General features: G+C 42.3%; 1 protein-coding gene across 2 annotated transcripts in view; it reads left to right on the plus strand.

Annotated features, from left to right (window-relative positions):
- The first annotated feature begins 1,213 nt into the window (after positions 1–1,213).
- LOC120220995 (serine/threonine-protein kinase VRK1) overlaps positions 1,214–18,561 on the plus strand; it is a 75,701-nt gene continuing 58,353 nt past the window's right edge. For both annotated transcript variants that reach the window (XM_039218227.1, XM_039218229.1), the window contains exon 1: positions 1,214–1,270. The gene's annotated coding sequence lies outside the window, so the exon portion shown is untranslated. The remainder of the gene's footprint in view (positions 1,271–18,561) is intronic.

Consider the following 18,561-nt stretch of genomic DNA (forward strand, 5'->3'; position numbering starts at 1 on the left):
GATGCTGCCAATAAGGATCCAGGGGAATACCTATCTTCACCAAGGACCCTTCTCACCAATATCCTTCTGCTTATGGCTTTGGTGATTTTGAACTAGAACATTGTTTCAGTAGGCAGTAAGCTTACAGCCCCAGGGGTGATGGAGCCTTAGACAGTTTACTGTAAACACAAAGGAAACCATAGCATAAGAGCATTACAGAGGAGATGCTACAGAGGTTAGGTAGACATTGAAGTAGGCTTTGAAAGGCAGATAGGAGGGGTGCCTGGGTGGCTCAGTCGGTTGAGTGACCGACTTTGGCTCAGGTCATGATCTCCCAGTCCGTGGGTTCAGGCCCCGTGTCGGGTTTTGTGCTGACAGCTTGCTCAGAACTTGGAGTCTGCTTCGGATTCTGTCTCCTCTCTCTGTCCGTCTCTTGTTCGTGCTCTGTCTCTCTCTGTGTCTCAATAATACAGAAACGTAAAAAGAAAAAAAAAAAAAGAAGGACAGATAGGATTTAGATGTATGACAATCGGTGGACAGAGTAATATTAATACTATCTATTTATTGAGCACCTACTGTGTGAAAAGCACTGCCTATAGATTATTTTATTTAATCCTGACAAACAGGAAAGCAAGACTCACAGGGGTTAAGTAACTTGCCTTAGGTTACAAACCTACAAAGTGAAAGAGCCAGGGTTTGAACTGTGGGCTGTTTGCTTCCAACCCAGGCCAGAGTACACTGAACCACACTCCTGGAGGACGAGCCTTCCAGGGTGGTGGAGCAGAAGATGGCAAAGAGCAAGCGCCCTTAGGCAGAGGAGACCCTTAGCTAAGGGGACTACAGGGCTTCTTTTCCATCCAACCCTTTGCCAACACACTTATTTAATAAATACGTTACTGCGAACACTGCGAACAATAATATTTATTTCCGTTCCAACAGCACTGATGGGTACACTAACCGATCAGAACCGACTCGAACGCAGGAAACCACGCTTCCCGGAAGCCCAGGAAGGCAGAGGAACCCGGATCGCACAGTGCCTGGGAAAGACTTCATTTCCCAGCATGCAGCGGGAGGGCCGGCCCACAGCTCCCGGCATGCCCGGGGAGGCGGGGCGGGCCGGTGCGGGCTCCGCCCCGCTCCGCGGCTGCCCCGCCTCTCCCGCTCGCCCCGAGCCAATGGGAAGGCTCCATACTGCGGGGTGTGACGGGGCCGGCGCCGCTGTGGAGTTGCAAGTCGGAGAAAGCGGCGGGAAGTTCGTACAGTGCAGAAGGCGACGTGTCTACGGCTCGGGGTAGGGAGGCCGCGGACTGCGCGGGCTGCGAGCGCCGCCGCCGAGTGGGGGCCGCGGAGGGGCGGCCGGGGGCCGGGCCGGCGCGGGGCGGCCGGGCAGCCGTGACCTCGGGCGGCGCGGCGCGGGCGGGCCTCCCTCCCTGCCTTCCTCAGGCCCAGCCGCGGCCGGGGCTTCCTGCACCTGCCAGGCCGGGCCCCCAGGCCTGGAGGCACGTCGTCGCGCCGCCAGCCCTGCGTCGCGCCCTGGGCGCTCCGGGCCCGGCGTCAGGGCCGGGGGTCGCGTGCTAGCTAGGACCGACGAGGTCCTTGTGGCATCGTGTGAAGTTCGCATTCTGAACGGGAAACACCGAATTGAAAACAGACACTGCAGTTTGCACACCCTGAAAAGTAACCTTGAAACGAGAACAGGCGGTTGTAGGCCAGAGTGATGGGAGTGAGGGAGGGCATCCCAGAGGCGGTGACGTTTGACTTAGGAACTGAGAGTGGAGAAGGAACCTGCGGCGCCCGCCCCCCCGCCCCCCGGAAGATAGCACTCCAGGCCCGGGAACCTTAGGGTGGGGGACAGTCCTCTTACTGAAGTGTCCGTGTCCGGGGGAGGCCCGGTAGCAGCTTGCCCCGGAGGACATGGTGCAAGGCGGTGGAGCCCCGTGGGTCGTTTTCTAAGCGATCTTCGTATTCCTCTGACAGTTCCTCTGTTCTCTGTCCCCCTGGCCGCCACACTGGCACCCTTTAAGATGCAACTTTATTCGAGGCCAGCGAATAGTTTTTCCCAGCGCCGAAATAGTTTGTGGTCTCTAAACTCTTAGGTGATGTCGGTGATTCGACGGGCAGCTGCCGAGCCATTGGGTTGAGAGGGAAGGAGACGCTGGATTCCCGTTGAGACCATCCATGTTTCTAACTTCTTTTCTGTCAAGTCACTCTTTTTTGTTTTTCTTTGTATCGACTCTTCCTTTCCTCCCCCCCGCCCCCCAAATCTCTCTTTCTCGAAACAGTTTGGAAATACCACCCCAATAGAGGTCGTAGTTTTAGGGAACTCTTCAAGGGCCTCATTAATTCTTTTTTCTTTCCCCTCCTTTCCTTTCTCTTCCTTTCCTTTTCCTTTTTTCCTTCCCTTTCCTTTCCTTTCCTCTTTTCTTCCCCTCCCTCCCTCTTTCTGTCTCTTTCTTTCTAACTGGAATTGCCTATCTGTTCAGTCTGAATTCACAAGCTGGAAAGCAATGTCAGAATCAGAGACACCTTTTTCAGAGATCAAAATCAAGACACCTTTTTATGACAGCGCTGAGGAGATCTTTGGGGGAGGATTTACAATTTAAAAGCAATTTTAGAGGGAAGCAAGGGTCCTTTATGCAATCATTTTATTTAGATCATGCTGTTGAAAATGATGTGTCGTAATTAGAATTAAATTTTTGGGTAGAGAAGGTTCTGTTCCTTTACCCATAGGAGGGAATGTAACTTGAGTAGTCATTTAATAATAGCTTTCCCTGCTGAAGCCATCCCAGCTGGCATTCTCTGTGCATCTCAGCATTGCCGATCTGATTCCGTTGTAAAGCACTAAAGCAACTTGAATTTCATAACAAAAAAACCTTGTATTAAGTGTCATTGTAAATTTAGTACTGATACCTAGTACAAATATCAAGTTTATAGTATCATGGCTTCTTGTTATGTTTAGTACTGCAGAAATGACGAGAGGGTATTTGTTAAACAGATGAGGTAATGGAGTAGCGTGTCAGGCGCAGAACCTGGCGTATAGTAAGCTAGTAAGTGCCCAGGAAATGGTTCTATGGAAAGCTTAGGCTAAGTTTTATTCCAGGATGCAAGTGTATATATAAAAATAGCAATACATTTAAAATGTTGACAGACCCTAAAATTTGTTAAATAGGCCACTTTTTTTTGTATTTGAGAACTCATGTGAGATAGTAGTAAATACGTAAGCGACTGTCTTATTAGATGTCTAGAAAAGGAGAAATAAGATTTTTATTTTGACAACTATGTTTTGTTGTTTTTTTTTTTTTTTGCCTCGAAGTCCTCCCTAATAAGATACAGTGTGCTCCGAGTAGAATTTTGGTTTGAAAAATAAAACTTCCTGGAAATGAAGCACAGCTTTAAAATGTACCCTCCATCAAATGAGGGATGAGCCCTGAATGGATGCAGATGTGCAAACGCCAGCATCTCCGCCTATCAGGCAGCCAGCGGAAAGGGAATGAAGCCCTGTCTCTGGGTGTGTGGGTGAGGCTTTCATGAAAATTGGTCTTGTTGGGTTATGAGGAGAGATTGGTAATTGAGTAGGACTGGAGAATATTTTTCAGGTCGGTAGGCTGTTTTATGTGCTTGCCGGGGTTATTTTTCAGAGCGAGCAGAAACGAACGGACTCCCTTACGCCTAGGATGCCAGGTGCCTGGCTCGTAGGTGTGGGGAACTGTGCTGGGTACTGTGTGATTTGGCAGCTGTTGTGTTTGTCCAGATAAGTTTTCTTCGTTTTAAGTTAATGGAGGTCATTCTTTCCGACTTCCGTCATCTAGCATCCAGCACACAAGAAGTCAATATATGTAGAGGGCACATTGGAAAAACTACACTGTTAATGGATAAAATTTAGAAAATACGGAATTTTTAGTAAGGACAGAAGATTAATTTAGAACAGTGATAGGATCCCGACAGAGCGCTTAGTGAAGGTGTGTTTGGAGTCTAGGATACACTTGGCCCCTTTGACCAAAATTCCGGAGAATGTGTTCCTACTTGGCATTGTAAGCAAAGAGGGCTTACAATGTGCTCTTTAATCTTTCCCCACTTTGGCTCCTGAATACCCTTAAATACCTACCTTTCTGAAGTTGCTGTTTTGTGGTAATTTCCTAATTTTTGCTCCTGCCCCGCCTCTCCCGGCGTTGTCTTACATCTCTGCACTCACACCAAGTTCTGACTTAACCATATGGCAGCCCTTTCAGAAAGAAATGCTCTCTAAAAAGCTCAGGGAGGGGTACCGTGTGCCCTTCCCTTCTACTAAGAGTTCGATTTCTAATACTCATCAATAAATACTAATGGCAAGAAACTGCTTAATAGTAACATTCTCTAGTACGTTTATTAAGAATTTTATTAGCTGCAGCGTCTTTGTTAACTTGGAAAAATACAGTGTGAGTCATATTATCTTTTTCGCCTTCATTTTGAGGATTCTTTGCAGTAGCTCCTGTCTCTCTGTGGGTTTCTGGCCATTGGATGGGAACCAGTGCTCTAGGATTTGAAAACTTAGATACTGTTCAAATCGACTGATATTTAGGATGAATATTAAACATACACACACACACGAAGGTGTTTATCAATAAAGTCCTGTACATGAAGAGGGATTTTGTAGTAGGTGGAGTCATCTAATTGCAAGGTTACTAGCTGGAGTTTTAGGAGTGTTCTGTCATGTGCCTTCTAAACAAATAGCACACTTGATTGGAAGAACACATTCGTCTTATGGACCTCACTATCCAGTTGGTCCCACAAGGGACTGAAGAACTGGAAAGTTCTGGAAAGGAACAAGGACAACACCCCCATCACCCATTCTTTCGGGGGTATTCTAGTTCTTTCTGTGCATATAATTCAACTCTTTGCAGACTGGCTGTCCTGCTGCTGTTTGCATGTGGATGTCTGGTCCACAGCTAACTCCTTGTTTCAAGAACCCAAAAGAGACTCCCATCATCCATCGAATTGGCAATTGTATTTAAAATTTAAAAAAATCACGAAGCTGAAAATCTAGCTAAGATAATAACTACAGCTTTATTTCAGATTAGTTGCTTTCTCCAGTGGTTTTACTAAGTAACAGCTGAACAAATACCATTGTTTGATGATACTATGTATGAATGCATTGTGATCGCCTACCCCAGTACTGAGAGCTGCAAAGTGCTGTTAAACCTTTAGTCTCCATAAGCTGTGTGGGAAGACATAGAAAGAAATTTTTATTGTTGGTAATATTGCATTTTTTCACTTCTTATTATAGTTTACTATATAATGAGGCAACAGAGATACCAACAAAGAGATCATATATAAGTATACATTCTTTATAGAGGTAATAAGAAAAAGTCTGTGGGAATCCAGATAAACTTAAAAAAGACTATTTTTTAAAAAACTAAGCTCAGATTATAACATTTAAGAGGCTTAATCTTACTGTTTTTTTCAGGCCTTTAGAAAATATTTTGTTTTTAAAATTGTTTTAAAGTTTATTTATTTTGAGAGAGAGAGCGAGAGCATGTGCACATGCGTGTGTGACTTGGGGACTGGCAGAGAGAGAGAGAATCCCAAGCAGGCTCTGCCACACTGGCAGCGTGAAGCCCGATGTGGGGCTTGATCCCATGAACTGTGAGATAGATCGTGACCTGTGTTGAAATCAAGAGTTGGAAGCTTAGCTGACCGAGACACCCAAGTGCCCCTTGAAAATATTTTAGAAACTGTGACTTTCCAATTTACATTACCTCTCTGTTGCTGGTAGGAATGGAAAATGGTATAGTCACTCTGGAAATTAGTTTGACAGTTTCTTTATTTCTTTTTTTCCCTAATTTTTATTATTATTATTATTATTATTATTATTTTAGAGAGGTGTACCAGCAGGGGAGAGAAGGGAAAGGGGAGAGAGAATCTTAAGCAGGCTCCATGTGGAGCCTAAAGTGGAGCTCAATCCCACAACTCTGGGATCATGACCTGAGTCAAGCTGCTTAACTGCCTGAGCCACCCAGGTACTCCTATATTGGCAGTTTCATTCTCTCTTTTTAAAAAAAATTTTTTTTAAATGTATTTAATTTATTTCTGAGGGAGAGAGAGAGAGAGAGAGAGAGAGACAGCATGAGCAGGGGAGGGTCAGAGAGAGAGGGAGACACAGAATCCGAAGCAGGCTCCAGGCTCTGAGCTAGCCGTCAGCACAGAGCCCGACGTGGGGCTCGAACCCACGAAACGTGTGATCATGACCTGAGCCGTAGTCGGACGCTTAACCGACTGAGCCACCCAGGAACCCCTGGCAGTTTCTTAAAAAGCTAAATGTACACTCAACAGTTGCACTCTTGGGTATTTAATCTAGAGAAATGAAAACTTATTCACACAAAGGCCTGTACATGAATGTTCATAGCAGCCTTGTTTGGAATAGCCCCAAACTGAAAACAACCCCACCCATCTTCAATGGGCAAATGGTTAAGTAAAATGTGGTCTCGCCTATAACACAACACCACTCATAATAAAAAGGAACTAGGTAATCGACATGTGACGGTTTGGGTGGGGCTCATGGGCACATACTGAGGAAAGCCAATCTCAAGGGCTGTGTGATTGTGTGAAGTTGTTTATGTAGCATTCCTGAAACGATAAAATTGTAGAAATGAAGGACAGACCCGTGTCTGTGGGGTTGGGGCGGGGGGTGGCCCAGAGGAGTATCTGTGTGGTGACACTTCTGTTTCCTGGTTGTTGTGATCGTTGCACAAATCTTCACAAATGACAGAATGTTTTAGGACTATGCATACATGCATAAGAAGGATGTAAAAACTGAGATTTGAATAAGTAGTTTAATTACTAATACAGCCTCGATGTATTTCCCAATTTTGATGTAGTGCTGTTCTTGTCCAGTATATGGCTGGACCACATTTCCTGTAACCATGAACCCAGTGAAGGGTGCGTGGATTGTGTTTAGTGTTCCTGGCTGCTAGGAACGTTCACTTTCAAGTTTGTTTCTTTTCCTTGATCTGTTTGAGTATAGTTTCAGGTGTATAAAAGTATAGCTACCATCTGTGCAGGTACATCTCTGTTACATTATTGAATGTGTTACCATGTGTCATGTTAGCCATGACAGTAGGTGGGCAGTAGTCGCTCACCATGGCTATCGTTGCAGTTTCCTAATGGCTAATGGTGAACATTCTTCCGTCTTTTTTGGCAACTTGTCTGTTCATACCTTTAGCCCATTTTGTGATTAGATTGTTTATTTTCTTACTGTTGAGTTTAGTAGAGTGTCCTTTGTATATTCTGGGTCTGAGCGCTTTGCCAGGTGTGTGATTTGTAAATATGTTCTCTCAGTCTGTGGCTTGTCTTTCTGTTTCACAACTGTCTTCTGTGGCCCCAAAGTCTTTAATTTGAAGAAGTCCAGCTAATTGATGTATGGATTGTGTTTTTGGTGTCATGCATGTGTCAGAACTCTGAACTCTTTACCTAATCCTAGGTCAGAAAGATACTTAGTTTTATGCCTTTTATGTTTAGATCTGTGATCCATTTTGGGTTAATTTTTGCACAGGATAGGAGGTTTAGGTCTTGTTATCTTTTTCTTTTCCGTTTGCCTATGGATTTCCAACTATTCCACAACCAGTTGTTGAAAAGACCACCCGTGCTTAACTGAATCATTTTTAACATCATAAGAAAATCAGTTGGCCACACACTGTAAATTGCATACCAAAATGAAGGTAGGAAGTGAGTGAACAATGAAGTATGAAAATTAATACAGGTTTATAAAAGTATAAAATGTCTTGAAAAAAGTACGTATAGATTTGAGAGGAAGTGGGAAAGTGTTTTAGAGAATGGCATAAGCAAAGGCAGGTGCTAGAAGAAGTAAGAACTGGCCGTTTTAGGGAGCAAGTGCGTGAAGGGGAGGAGGGGATAAAGAAAGGCTAGTTGCTTCAGGAGTGTAGAAAGCTCTTGGCTGCATTATAGAGTTTATGACCAGTTCCATTTGCGGCTGCGGGTTCTTGAGCAGGAGAATGATAGGGTAGAAATGGCGTGTGGAGAGGTTGTTGGAGGCCCTGTGTAGCAGTCAGGTTTGCAGGAAGAACAGGATATGACCATGGCCCTTAACTTAGTGTGCTTCATGTTACAGACGCCTACTGGAAAGCTCGAGAAGGAGCAAAATGTCGGAATATTAAGTCCCTAGTATTACCTAGAAGAATCATGGTAGATTTCAGACTTTCGCCACTGTCTTCAGTGATGGAAACAGAACTCTGCTGGACTTCCAAACTCTTTTAAATTAATGTTACTTTCAGTACATTTTACATGTGGGAAGAAGAATGGTTTCTTTTTTTTTTTTAATGTGTATTTATTTTGAGAGGGGAGGGGTAGGCAGAAAAAGAGAGGGAGGGAGAGAGAGAATCCCAAGCAGGCTCTGCATTGTCAGCATGGGGCCCAATGCAGGGCTCAAACCCACAAACCATGAGGTCATGACCTGAGCCAAAGTCAAGAGCCAGACATGTAACTGACTGAGCCACCCAGGCGCCCCGAGAAGAGTAGTTTCCGTTGTCTCATTGTTGACATTTCTTATCAGGCTTAACGGTCCAAGATGGGAGCAACTGAAATGTGGATGCATAGAGAGTTAATAAACTGGTCCCGTGAGGGAAGGTGGTGGCATTGCATGTATCATGGCACAGAGGAGACTCAGGTTACTCAGTCAGCCGTCCTGATGCTTGTACATGAAGAGCCACACGGAGAAGGAGGGCCAACTCTTCCTGAAAGTCACTGAGCAGCAGACAAGGAACGGTGGTTCACACCGCAGCATTAGGGGTAGGCTTGGGCCAGAATCTGGAAGAATTTCCAGACCAGAAGAACACTGGGTGCTTCATGCAAGTGATCCAAACGATCTGTAAGGCCGAGAATAGGAACCTGCCTGTACTTTGGGAATATCTTCCTTTAGTCAGGGGAAGTGCCAGGGACAGGCCTGAGTCATACTTTATTAACTTGTGACCCAAATCACTGAGTTTCGTTTTCTCAGCACGCACTTCGTTCCTTGATTTCTTTCTCTTAACAAATTACACTCCCCCCACCCCACTTGTCTGTGGGGATCTCTTGTGGTTTCTGCTTTCTTTCGTGCATCTATCTTGGCTATTGATTAGACTTCTGTCATTTAAAAACTAGTCACCCCACAAATAGAACTTATTTCATGTCAGACAAACTGCTAAATATCAATGCATTTCTGCTTTCTTACTTAGGACATGGAAAAAGCATGTCATCCCATTCTGTTTAGAACACGAGGCCTTCTTGAGCAAGGATTTACTGCCTAAGAGATCACCGTGACGTGTGTTCATGAAAGATTGGCAGCGTGAAAAGCTTTAGCACAACTGTTTATTTGTCTTCAAAGTACCTTTCCTGTTTGATTGAATTTCTTTAGTCTGATTCTTCTCCGCTAGTCTAGATCTTGTTCCCACAGAAATGTTGAGATTGACCAAGAATATTTCATTTGTGATTGCAGCCCATCAGTATTCCTACAGGGTTGTTGTTTTTCTCCCCTTCTTCTGCAGAAGAGCAAGCTCTTACAGTGCTGTGCAAGCTGCCCATTTAAAACTATCATTGCCTGGCACCTATGCCCTAGTGACAGTTTGACCAACATGTGAGCGGGCACACTGCCACCCCGACAGATGGGCGTGAGTGTAGGCGGCCAACACGCCATGTATCTGCATCGAGTGCATTTGTTAAGGGCAGGATTCCCAGTCGGGGATGTTCAAACGTCTGTCCATCCTGAGCTTTCACGCCTGTGGATAAAGGGATGTCATCATTAATTTCAGCTCCTGACTGAGATTCCATGGGTATATAAGAGCTTCTTGGCTCTTACAGAAGTAGGCAACTGGGGACAATCAGGATAATTGTTCTCTCCTTCATCACAGGACTACTTCAAATAATCCTTTCCCCTTTTTTCTAGCCAGCTAGGTTTGCAGTGAGTATAGACCTGATCAGATAGTGTCCCAGTTCTTCTAGAATGTGTGCTACTCCATTTGTTTTGTAGAGTACAGAAGCTTTGAAAGTGACTTAACGTTTGTGCTTTGGACCACGATGTATGTAATAGAAGTCCGGTAGATAGATCTGAGTGCAAATATTAACCTCTGTGTGACATTAGGGCAGCCTAATTTTACTGTCAAATCAAGTTAAATAATCCCTATCTCAGGGTGGCTGTGAGAATGAACTGTGCGGTGTGGATCTGAATTACTTGGTATGAGGTCTGGCCCACAGTCAGCGTTCATCATCACTACCATCATTGTCGCTTTAACATACCTGGGGGTATTTTTCTCAGGAGAATTATTGGAAACAGGACATCTTTTTTCAGCTCATCTCCCACTGCTTTTGAAAGTCATGTGTTGCATATTAGCATATTATCTATAATGGAATGCTTCCAGTGACGGGGAACTCACTACCGCCTGAGTAGGCGGGACTAGTGACATTTTTGATAGGTTATTCTTAGTTGGAGGGGGGTTCTCCATATTGTAGGGTATTCTTAGTTGAGGGGGGGGTTCTCCAAATTGTAGGATATCCTTAGATGGGGGTGATTTCTCCGAATTGTGGGGTGTTCCATGGCATCCCTGGCCACGGGGACAGAATCATCTCAGGCTGAGAATCACTGCTCTAGAGACAGCCTATCCTGTTTGTAATGAAGTTCTGACTGTTACCAAGGTTTTTCTTACGTTGAATGGAGGTTGTCTTTATTATTTCTCCTACCCCATTCTGTCTTTTGGAGACAGAGCAAGCTGAGCCTCTGTTCTGTATAGTGTCCTCTGAAATACTCAAAGATGGTCATCTGTTTTGAGTTCATTAGCTCTTCCTTATAAGGCATGATTTCATGTCATTTCACCACATTGGTGGCTTTCCTTTGATTTAATTCCATTTTTAAGCTGTAGTGCTTAGGGTTGAGTGCAGTCCTGTAAGGCTGGTTTGATTAGTAAAAAATAGTTGCATCTCTTGTTTTGGATATAGCATTTTCCTTCCGTAAGTATAGGGAAGAATAGCACTTTTCTTCTCGTAAACACTGCATTCTTATTAACAGCTCTAATAGCTTTGATGACTACACCATACATCGGTGCACCTAAGCTTGTTGTGTCTAAGCTTTATCTTTTTCATCCTGTTCTCAGGCATTAGTTTTGGGGTCCAACATGGGAGCTTGGGTTTATCCTGTTATATTTCTTTTTATTGGATTTAGCCAACCACAATCTTAATTCTTGGTTGACTGAACTTTCTTTTAAAACAGCAAGTAGGTGATGGTGTCATCAACTGAGATTGAAAATACAGGAGAAAGGGCTGTGTGTTTGTGTGTGTGTGTGTGTGTGTGTGCACTTGTGCAAATGCAGGTTGGAAAGGGGATTGAAGATGGAAGCCTGGGAACCTCAACGTTAAGAGGCATCTGGGAAATGGGAAGGAAAAAAGGAGACCAAGGGAGGGGCAGGTAGAAGGCAGGAAGGAAATGGGAGGAGTGCCTTGGAGGCTGGAGTGACTGTGAGACGTGCTGCCGTAGACCTTGGACATGAGCTGCCGTAGACCTTGGACATGAGCGGAGGAGGACGTGGTCTGCTTTCTCTGCCCATCGTTTAACTGTTCAGTTAATGGCACTACCTAGTCACTTATGCCTGGAAAATTGGCGTCCTCTTTCATGTTTTCTTCACGTTTTTGCATCTGTTTGCGTTACCAAGGTCTACTAATTAAAAAAAAAAAGCTTTTTTCTGAAGTATAATACACATGCTGAAAACAGAGCACAAATATTACGGACCTAGCTCAGTGATTTTTTTTTACTAACAAAGTGGACACACTAAAATCACCACCACCAAGAGCAAGACAGGTGCTCTTCCAGCACTGCAGAGGGCCCTCTTGTGCCTCTTTCCAGTAATTACTCCCACCCAGAGTCACCCCATTCTGGCTTCTATAACAATGGCTTAGTTTTGCCCAGAAAATGAAATTATCCCCTATATATTATGCCTTATACATTAGTCCTTTTTTTTTTTTTAAATGTTTTATTTCTAGGAGAGAGAGAGAGAGAGAGACAGCGTGAGCAGGGGAGGGTCAGACAGAGGGAGTCACAGACTCTGAAACAGGCTCCAGGCTCTGAGCTGGCAGTCAGCACAGAGCCCGACGCGGGGCTCGAACCCACGAACCGCAAGATCATGACCTAAGCGAAAGTCAGACGCTTAACCGACTAAGCCACCCAGGCGCCCCTACATTAGTCCTTTTTACCAAGAGTTTTTCATTTAGCATTGTGTCTGAGGTTCGTCTTTGTTGCATGTAGTTTGTTTTTTTAATAGCTCTGTGGTTTTGGTTATCTGTCACTGCATAACACATTGGTTTTGGTTATTAATTACTGCATAACACACCACTCCAGACTTAGTGGGGTAACACGGCAGCCATTTTACTGTCTCGTGGATTTTGTGGATTAGGAATTCGGTGGGCACAGCTCTTCCCTGCTCTACAGTGGCTGGGGTTTAGAATCATCTAGGGACTCCTTCACTCACATATATGGTGCCTCACCTGGGATGTCTTGAAGATGATCATCTGGGATTATGGACCAGAGCACAGCACCTACTTGTGGGATTCTCTGCTAGGCCTTGGATTTTCACAGCATGTTGGCTGGGTTCCCAGAAGATGCTTCCTGAGAGTGACTTACCCTTGAAAGTCACGTAATGTCACTTCTGTTATACGTTTGGTTGAAATAGATACAAACCTGCCTGAATTCAGGAGTGGAGAACACAGACCTCATGTCTTTCAGGGAGAAGTGTCAACATTTGTGGCTATTTCTAAAAACCACCATAAATTATATACCACAATTTTATTGTAGATGAATTTGAGTAATGTCTACTTTGGAGCAGTTATGAATAATGCTGTTGTAATCATTCTTGTTCATATATTTTGGTTCACATATATATTCATTTTAGTTGAGTATATATATATATATTTAGTTGAATATATGTATGTATATATATACACACACACACACAGACACTCTGACCATATATATATATGAGAGTAAAATTGTTGGTCAGAGTGTCTGTGTGTGTGTGTGTTGGCAGCTTTGATAGATAGATGCTGCCAGTTTTCCAAAGTGGTTGTACCATTTTATACCCCCCAACTAATGGTGTGTGAGATCCTTGCCTCTACTTGGTACTGTCAGTTAAACATTTAGAATTTTTGGGGAGCACCTGGATGTCTCAGTTGATTGAGTGTCCAACTTTGGCTCAGGTCATGATCTCATAGCTCATGAGTTTGAGCCCTGCGTCGGGCTCTGTGCTGACAGCTCAGTGCCTGGAGCCTGTTTCAGATTCTGTGTCTCCTTCTCTTTGCTCCTCTCTTGCTTGCGCACTCTCTCTGTCTCTCAAACATAAATAGACATTAAAAAAAATAAAAAAAAATTAGAATTTTCTTTAACTGTTAGGTGGTTGTGTAGAAGTTATTGTGATTTTAATTGATATTTTCTTGATAAATGATTTGAATATCTTTTCATATACTTGTTAGCTATTTGATTATCCCATGTGGCTGAGTGCCTGTTCAAGTCTTTTGCCCATTTTTGACAAATTGGGTTTTCTTTTTATGGAAATATTGAATTTGTATGTATTCTGGATATGAATCCCGTGTTCCGTGTATGAATTGTAAAAATCTCTTCCTATTCTGTGGCTTGCCATTTCACTCTTGTAATGTACCTTTTGATGAACTGAAATTCTAATCAATTACATCTAATCAGTATTTTCATTTATGGTTAGTACTTTTTGTGACCTGTTTAAGAAGCTTTTGCTACTCCACGGTCATGAAGATTGTTTTTTATGTTATCTTCTACTGGCTCTTATTATTTTACCTTTCATATTTAGGTCTGAGTTTCCAGGAATTGATTTTTGTGTGTTATGAGGTAGAGAGGTCAAGATTCTGCTCCCCCCACCTCATTTATGTTTATCTATACAAGCAGTAGCAGGTAGCATTGGGTCAGGTGGACTCAAGCTGGGAGTTAGGGTTCCTTTATATCCAGCCTTGACCTACCTTTCATGAACCTTCTGAACTTTGGCTTGTTATTAAACCTTCTGGCCTCAGCTTCATTTGTAAAAGGAAGGACTTGAATGATAAGTTTTTTGATTTTCAGTCTGGTTCTGGTTTGTTAGATCATTCTATCTAGTTTTACAGTTTTATTTAGGCTTGTTAGACTCTTCTGAGATCTGGATTCTGTGTAAAGTATTCATAATCTCTCTCAGCTTTATGCTGTCACCAGTTATGATGAGTGTGCCATTTAGATCTTCATCTAAGCTACTGATGAAAGGTAGCTTTTTTTTTTTTATCACAATGGCAAGTCACTGCCTTGGTCTTCTGATCTTCTTGCTATGCTTTGTCCCCTGCCAGGAACTCATTATTGTTTCAGTCAGCCACAGTTCAGGACTCCAGTTCCGTTTTTGAAATTCATTTGCATTTATTATTCCTTGTTTGTCCCTTACTGCAATTGCCTACTTGAACTTCTAAAAGTCACAGATACAGTGTAGAGTTTCATGAATCAGTAGAAGTTGTTCATGATCAGTGAGTTCTAATCTCGACAGAGTCTCCTCTCATCTTGCAGGTGTGCTCCAGGAAAGTGGTACACCTTTGAATACAGGCGAACACCCTATAATTGTGTCCTAAGTAGAGTAGTAGGAGCCACCCAGATGACATAACAGGAGATATGTCATTTGCTGGTTCCTTTGTGTTCTTAGAGGCCTGCATTGGGGTGAGCTCTTATTTCAGAAGGTATAGTTGTATTTCTACAGAACACTGTAACTCTAGTATAGCTATGGTTCCTTCCTGTTAGCCTCAGTACCACATTTTCCTTCTCGTTACTTTTTTTTTTTTTTTTTTGGTAATTTTTTTTCACTAACTCTTTTTTTTTAGTTTCTTTATTTTGAGAGAGACAGAGAGGGTGTGTGCATGTGTGCGCTTGCAGGGGAGGGACAGAGAGAGGGGTAGAGAATCCCAAGCAGGGTCTACCACCAGTGCAGAGCCCAATGCGGGGCCTGAACTTAGAAACCGCAAGATCATGACCTGAGCCGAAATCAAGAGTCGGACGTTTAACCTACCCCTTCTTGTTAACTTTTTAAAACACCTTTATTGAGGTCTAATTCAAATATCATATGATTCACTCATTTAAGGAGCATTGTTCAGTGGTTTTTAGCATCTCCACAGGATTTGCAGCCGTCACCATAATCTAATTGTACAATGTTTTCATCGGCCTTAAAACAGACTTCCTACCATAAGCAGTCACTCTCCATTCTCTCTTCACCCCCCATAGCCCTAAGAAACTGCTAGTCTGCTTTTGTCTCTCTACATTGATCTATCCTGGAAATCTTACATGATGGGAGCTGTAAAGTATGGGCTCTTTTGTAACTGGCTTCTTTCACCTGGTACAGTGTTTTCGAGGTGCATCCATGTTGTAGCATGTTATCAGTGCTTTCTTTCTATTGCTGAATGATACCTCGTTGTACAGACAGCCCACATTTGTGTATCCATTCATCTGTTGAAAGACATCGGACTTGTTTCCATTTTTTGACTATTATGAACAATACTGCCATGAACATTTCTGTACAAGTTTTTGTGCGGATGTATGTTTTATTTCTCTAAGTATGTACCTATGAGTAGAATTGCTGTGTCATAAGGTAACTCTATGTTTAACTTTTTGAAGAACTGCCCAATTATTTTCCAAAGTCGGATGCACATTTTACATTTTCAATAGTATTGCGTGAGAGTTCGCATCTCCAGATCCTCACCAGTACTTGTTACTGTTTCTCTTTTCATTTGTACCTTAGTGAGTGTGAAGTGGTAGCTCATTGAAGTTTTGATTTTTATGTCCCTAAAATGACTAATGCTGTCAAGCACTTTCTTGTGCTATTGGCCATTTCTCCATCTGTTTTGGAGAAAGGTCTACATAAATCCTTTGCCTATTTTTAAATTGGGTTGTCTTTTTATTATTTATGGTTCATTAACCTTTTAATGTAAAGTTTCATTTATTTTCAACCAGAACGACTTTTTGCCTTGGTCTTCTTTCCTTTGTTTTTCTTTCATTTTTGTTCAGGGACCATTCATTCTTTCTGTAGTAGGCAAAAGGGTTAAAGGGGTTTCAAGCCTTTTGCATTCTCTTGGCAACGGCTTCCCTTGGCAACCTACATAATGGTGGAGTACCTTAGACTGGAAAATGTGCATCTCCTGATCATTGGAATAGATCCTTTGTGGTTCATACTGGTTCTAAAATGAGGCATGCTTCTTTACTTATAAATCAGTAGGTTAAACACCTGGCTGAGTTTTTAATCTCAGTCATTTTACAGGTGAGGAAAAAAGACCTGGACAAGTTGGACTGTGTCCACATTCACAGCAGGTAGACCTGGCTCATGGCTTTAATTCCGCCTGTTCTTAAGAAAAATCTGTTGGTTTCTCATCAAGTGACAGATTCTTGTTAGACTTGGGATACCAGGGCTAGACAGGGTCCCTAACTTCCAGATTCTCACAAAACATGTCAAAAGAGAGTGACATATATGCAATTAGTGGTAATACAGTGTCAGAGTGCTGTGAAATGTGGGCAAAGTTGTAGCGTCTAGTGCTCTTAATACCACTCAATGTTGAAATTTTCACTTGACTTTGCATTGTAGGCAAAATTAAATTTTTGAGTAGTTGATTTTGTCTAGACCATTTAGTAAGGAGTGGTAAGGATGCCATCATTCACGTGCTGAGATTGTGGAAGAAACTAACTTTAGAATGTTTGGGGTTTTACACGCCACCTAAAGATAATCTCATCAAGTACACGATTTTTATACATATATTATTAACTTTTTCATATGCTCTGCAGTGGGTTATTAAATCATTTTCCCTTGAATTTGTATCAATATTTTATATTAAAAAACAGCTAAAAACTTTCTGAAGATCTTTACATCAGTGACTTATTTCTTCTTTTGTCCTTTTGAACTTTGGAAGTCATTCTTTTATTCAGCAGAGTTGGGCTGTGTATTTATAGGAACATGTGAATATATTTCTGTTTTATCTTGAGTGCTGTTTTTAAAAAAATATTTTTTATTTGGAGAGGGAGAACACGTGTGAGGACGTGTGTTCACATGAGTGATGGAGACAGAGAGAGAGCGGGGGAGACAGAGAATCCCAAGCAGGTCCACGATGTCAGCACAGAGCCTGACTTGGGGCTCAGTCCCACGAATTGTGAGATTGTGACCTGAGTCAAAATCAAGAGTCAGATGTTTAACCAGCTGAGCCACTCACATGCCTCTTTAATACTGTCTTAATGGCATTTGTGATAGTATTATATTGTAACCTTAAAGCAAGTATTTTACGACCTTAAGACTTCTTGTTTCACAAATGATTTGTTATTCAGTATGTGCTCTCTTTTAATGCTTGTATTAAATAACAAAAAGGCATTTTTGCAGAAATTATATTTTCCATACATGTCTTTTGAATCTTGGTCCTGCTAAGTTACTGGTTGTGAAAGTCATGGACAAATTATGTAACTTCTCTTATTCCCACTTTTGTTATATGCAGTCAGTATGAGGCCACCTGTGTTTTATGATTATTCTTAAAGTTAGAGATAATGTGCTTAAATTAGCCAACATAGAACCTGCTGATAGGTGCTTACAGTGAGGGTAGCTGTTGTGAAAGGTAAGTTCATTCATACGTGAGAGCTGTTATTAATGCTTCATTTATTCTTTCTGGTATAGATTCGGTCGTGTATATTTGTAGTCATTTAGGATGATTTGGGTAAAAATAAGTGATCACATTAATGATAAGTTCATGTCAGTATTCACTTTCATTTAACAGTCTTTCGGACTGCATTGCTCTTTAAAGACTGACCTAGTCTTTACATCAAAACATAAAGGCATGGTCCTGTCTGCAAATGGAGGCATTGAGAGTTATTTTTCTTCATAATCCATTGCTCTGTTTTTAACTTGAGGCAATCACTTGGGCTGACTTGGGGGGGGATCCTCATGTTAAAGGAACACAGGCGGATTCCGAAGTAACAACACTGGGAAGAGCTACTTGGTATCTTATTTCATACAAGCTCTTTTATTCTTCATGAAGAATTCTTTAAAAATGTTTTAACTGAAAAATAACATGCACACAATAAGAAATCTAGACAATATAAAAGGGTAAAGAATGGAAACTAAACCTCCTGTCACAGAGGTATCTTTGCTCCTCATTGATTATACAGTGTACCCGTGATATGCTATATATACACATGGTACTTGGTTACACAACTCCCCGGGGGTGCTAATCATATTTATTCAAGCATATGTGGCATATACTTTCCACCTAACTGTATTTTGGAGACTGTTCCATATTGATGTACATGGGTTTACCTCTTTTTTAAAATTGCATATTACTTCATTCTATGGATATGCTATCATTATCTTACTCAGTTCCCTTTTGATGTAAATTAAGGATGTTTCTAGTCTTTTGTTATCATTTTTTTTGCTGCAGTGAATATCTGTGTATGTGTTAACCTTAAAATAGGTTATTTTACTAGCAAAGATGGATTCATTCAGGAGTAACAGAATTGTAATTCCGGACGAGCAAACTGTGGCAAAACCAGAGGCTAGTCCAACAAACAGAGGA

This window comes from Hyaena hyaena, unplaced genomic scaffold (genome assembly GCF_003009895.1).
Source record: "Hyaena hyaena isolate Hyena2069 unplaced genomic scaffold, ASM300989v1 scaffold_740, whole genome shotgun sequence".
NCBI lineage: Eukaryota > Metazoa > Chordata > Mammalia > Carnivora > Hyaenidae > Hyaena > Hyaena hyaena.